This window comes from Schistocerca cancellata, chromosome 8 (assembly GCF_023864275.1).
Source record: "Schistocerca cancellata isolate TAMUIC-IGC-003103 chromosome 8, iqSchCanc2.1, whole genome shotgun sequence".
Taxonomy (NCBI): domain Eukaryota; kingdom Metazoa; phylum Arthropoda; class Insecta; order Orthoptera; family Acrididae; genus Schistocerca; species Schistocerca cancellata.
This window is the reverse complement of record NC_064633.1, coordinates 274470839-274475794: the sequence shown is the minus strand read 5'-3', so window position 1 is coordinate 274475794 and position 4956 is coordinate 274470839.

The window sequence follows — 4956 nt, the reverse complement described above, 5'->3', positions numbered from 1 at the left end:
TGGTGCCAATGATGGTCGTATGCGTGTTTGGCGCCGTGCAGGTGAGCGCCACAATCAGGACTGCATACGACCGAGGCACACAGGGCCAACACCCGGCATCATGGTGTGGGGAGCGGTCTCCTACACTGGCCGTACACCACTGGTGATCGTCGAGGGGACACTGAATAGTGCACGGTACATCCAAACCGTCATCGAACCCATCGTTCTATCATTCCTAGACCGGCAAGGGAACTTGCTGTTCCAACAGGACAATGCACGTCCGCATGTATCCCGTGCCACCCAACGTGCTCTAGAAGGTGTAAGTCAACTACCCTGGCCAGCAAGATCTCCAGATCTGTCCCCCATTGAGCATGTTTGGGACTGGATGAAGCGTCGTCTCACGCGGTCTGCACGTTCAGCACGAACGCCGGTCCAACTGAGGCGCCAGATGGAAATGGCATGGCAAGCCGTTCCACAGGACTACATCCAGCATCTCTACAATCGTCTCCATGGGAGAATAGCAGTCTGCATTGCTGCGAAAGGTGGATATACACTGTACTAGTGCCGACATTGTGCATGCTCTGTTGCCTGTGTCTATGTGCCTGTGGTTCTGTCAGTGTGATCATGTGATGTATCTGACCCCAGGAATGTGTCAATAAAGTTTCCCCTTCCTGGGACAATGAATTCACGGTGTTCTTATTTCAATTTCCAGGAGTGTAGAATCTCTATTACACACACGCCAGCTATAAATTGTTTTAGACGGACCATTTACGGTCACATCTGATTTATGAACCATACTGGTACTTGGATCTCGCTACAGTTGGCTTAGGATTAATTTTCATGTACAGTCGTTGGAAGTTAGCTGCTATGTAGTCGTCTCGCAGATGGCATACCTGTACACGAATAATAACGTCTTTTTTACGTTGCTGTGAGGGAGGTTAAGGAAATGACCAAAGTAGGGAGTGTTTACACCTGCCAAATTTCAACGTGGTTGCCACCGGCATTAAGGCGTTCGACAAACCAGCGAATAGCAATCATCAGTTCCTTATTCACTAATGGCACGAAATATTTTCGATACCTTATTTGATAAAAGTTTCGTCAGACCACCCTTTTTATCAGAAATGTCTACGTCTAATGTGCAGTAATAGCAAGATTTAAGTACATGCAATGCAGACACGTGTTGATTTCAATTATCAATTCATGTCATATCTTTAGGTACGTATCGGAAATTTACTTTTGGCTCCTTTTATTGCTACAGATGTTGCAAAATATAAAAATAATTTAAAAAAGGTTACAGGTATCATTCATATCTACTGTAATAGCTGCAGTCGAACTTCTGCTGAATAACTAGTAACTACAAAAGCAACATCTTTCAGTTAGAAGCTGGGCAAAAGACTATTGAAAGGATGATTTGGCACGACTGGATACCAGGGAAAAGCAGTCGCACACCACTACCGACGCATTAGCAGAAATCGATTCTAATTCTGTATTCTGGGACAGACAATTTGCATTGTCCTACATGGACGCTCTTGTTTACTTAGGCGGCCTGTGTCCGGATCTCTGTTCGCTCGACTCACGACACTACATGGACATAGCATGCTTATTTTAGTGACGCACTCACCGAGCAGAGGGTTCAGGAGTCCTCCTAACCCCCTCTTTTAAAACTGAAAGTTCGTCGACTTAGTATATAGTAACAGAAAACACATTCATAACTTATTACAAAGATGAATTTTAACTGCCGAATAGTGGTCGTTTCTCATTTAACCCATTTTTTTTCTTAATTGAGATCTCGTGGATAACTAAAAATAGGGAAGTGATTCCATTGAAAGCGATTACTTTGATATTTTACTCAAGTGGAAAGTTAAATTCTTAATACATAGGGTAAGGAAAGTAGGGAACTGAATGTAAAAGAACTCATTAGCAATTTCTCTCATTCAGAGTGAGTCTTTCGCACAGTGGAACAAAATTAGTTAAATGACAGTAATCCAAATTTATCCTTGGGGTAGAAATAAGTTCAGAAGCGCCTAGCTGGAGTGCAAGTGGAGAAATACAGTAATTACCTTCCTTTCTTGTGTACCGAGTTCCATGAGCTGTTAACCATATTTATAGTACACTGCAGCAGCACAAACACCGAGCTTTATACAAGCAATGGTCATAGATGCAACAGACGCTCCTTGAACTTGAGTTCTGAGAGACTGTTGAACGATACATATTTATTTGCTGTCAAAGCACTTGATAGACTGCTTGCATCTTTTGTCAATGCACTACTTCTCGATTGGCTCGGTTTATGCGACCCGTTGTTGTATTATCAATATTATCGTTCAAAATGGTTCAAATGGCCAAATGGCTCTGAGCGCTATGCGACTTAACTTCTGAGGTCATCAGTTCCCTAGAACTTAGAACTATACTACTGGCCATTAAAATTGCTACACCAAGAAGAAATGCAGATGATTAACGGGTATTCATTAGACAAATATATTATACTAGAACTGACATATGATTACATTTTCACGCAATTTTCGTGCATAGATCCTGAGAAATCAGTACCCAGAACAACCACCTCTGGCCGTAATAACGGCTTTCATACGCCTGAGCATTGAGTCAAACAGAACTCGGATGACGTGTACAGTTACAGCTGCCCATGCAGCTTCAACACGATACCACAGTTCATCAAGAACAGTGACTGGCGTATTGTGACGAGCCAGTTGCTCAGCCACCATTGACCAGATGTTTTCAATTGGTGGGAGATCTGTAGAATGTGCTGGCCAGAAACGCCAGTACAGGACCTGCAACGTGCGGTCGTGCATTATCCTGCTGAAATGTAGGGTTTCGCAGGGATTGAATGAAGTGTAGAGCCACGAATCGTAACACATCTGAAATGTAACTTACACTGTTCAAAGTGCCGTCAATGCGAACAAATGGTGACCGAGACCTGTAACCAATGGCACCCCATACAATCACGCCGGGTGATAACGCCAGTATGGCGATGACGAATTCACGCTTCAATGTGCTTTCACCGCGATGTCGTTAAACACGGATGCGACCATCATGATGCTGTAGACAGAACCTGGATTCATCCGAAAAAATGACGTTTTGCCATTCGTGCACCCAGGTTCGTCGTTGAGTACACCATCCAGTCTGTGATGCAGCGTCAAGTGTAACCGCAGCCATGGTCTCCGAGCTGATAGTCCATGCTGCTGCAAACTTCGTCGAACTGTTCGTGTAGATCGTTGTTGTCTTGCAAACGTACCCATCTGTTGACGCAGGGATCGAGACGTGGCTGCACGATCCGTTACAGCCATGCGGATAAGATGCCTGCCATCTCGACTGCTAGTTATATGAGGCCGATGGGATCCAGCACGGCGTTCCGTATTACCCTCCTGAACCCACTGATTCCATATTGTGCTAACAGTCATTGGATCTCGACCAACGCGAGCAGCAATGTCGCGATACGATAAACCGCAATCGCGATAGGCTACAATCCGACCTTTATCAAAGTCGGAAACGTGATGGTACGCATTTCTCCTCCTTACACGAGGCATCACAACAACGTTTCACCGGGCAACGCCGGTCAACTGCTTTTTGTGTATGATGAATCGGTTGGAAACTTTCCTCATGTCAGCAAGTTGTAGGTGTCGCCTCCGGCGCCAACCTTATGTGAATGCTCTGAAGAGCTAATCATTTGAATATCACAGCATCTTCTTCCTGTCGATTAAATTTCACGTCTGTAGCACATCATCTTCGTGATGTAGCAATTTTAATGGCCAATAGTGTACTTAAACCTAACTCACCTAAGGACATCACACACATCCATGCCCGTGGCAGGATTCGAACCTGCGACCGTAGCTGTCGCGCGGTTCCAGACTGAAGCGCCTATCACTGCTCGGGAACATCGGCCGACTAAGAAGTTGTAAAATGTGTTCACTTTTTTCCATAAGTAAGAATAAAATCCGTATATCACAACAATACCTCAGTCAGATTTCATTGTTTCCTTTATACAAGATGGCCGGTAACTATCTCCAGAAATTCGACCAACCCTGCCATCGGATTACTAGAGGGTACAGGGTGACTTACCTCTCTTAATCACTCCAGTTATTTAATGCCCATGATGTTGCTCTTTACATACCACAAGCATCGCATTACTTTGGCTACTGAAATGTGTGTCTTATGCGAAGCTGCTCGACCACTGCACCCATTATTTTTAACTTCCTGCGCAGAATCATGGAGCTAGCTAGACTGCTGGCAGCACTTGATTTCATGAGATATTTTTATAGCCGATATTCGCTTTGCTAGTGAGTATATGATTTCTACATGGTACTTGGTTTAGCTGTGGTTGCTCCTTCGTGTTTCCACTTCACAGTCACATCACCAGCAGTCTACTTGGGCGCCTTTAGAAGGGGTGAAATGACCCTGATGGATTTGTTGCGCAGGTAACATCAACATCTACATCCAAATAGATGAATACTCTGCAGTTCACACTTAAGAGCGTGGCAGAGGGTTTATCTAACCACTTTCATTCTATTTCTGTACCATTTCACTCCCGAACAACAAGGGGGAAAATGAACACATAAATCATTCTGTACGACTTCTGATTTCTCTTTCGTTATTACAATGATAATTTCTCCCTTTGTAGCTAGATGTCAACAAAATATTTTCACATTCGGAGGAGAAACTTGGAGATTTCGTGCAAACATGTCACCGCAGCGAGAAACCCCAATTTGCGTATTATGTCCGTGACACTCTCTCCCGTATTTCGCGATGACGGAAAAGGAACTGCCCTTCTTTGAACTTTTTCGAAGTCCTTCGTCAACCCTATCTGTTGAGGGTCCCACACGGCACATTAAAACTTCAGAAAGTGGCGGCAAGCGTAGTGTAGGCATTGTCTTTAGTGCGTTTGATGCATTTGCTTCACGTGTAAAACTCTGTCTTTGGTTTGTCTTCCCCACCATAGGATAATGTGATCGTTCCCATTCAAGT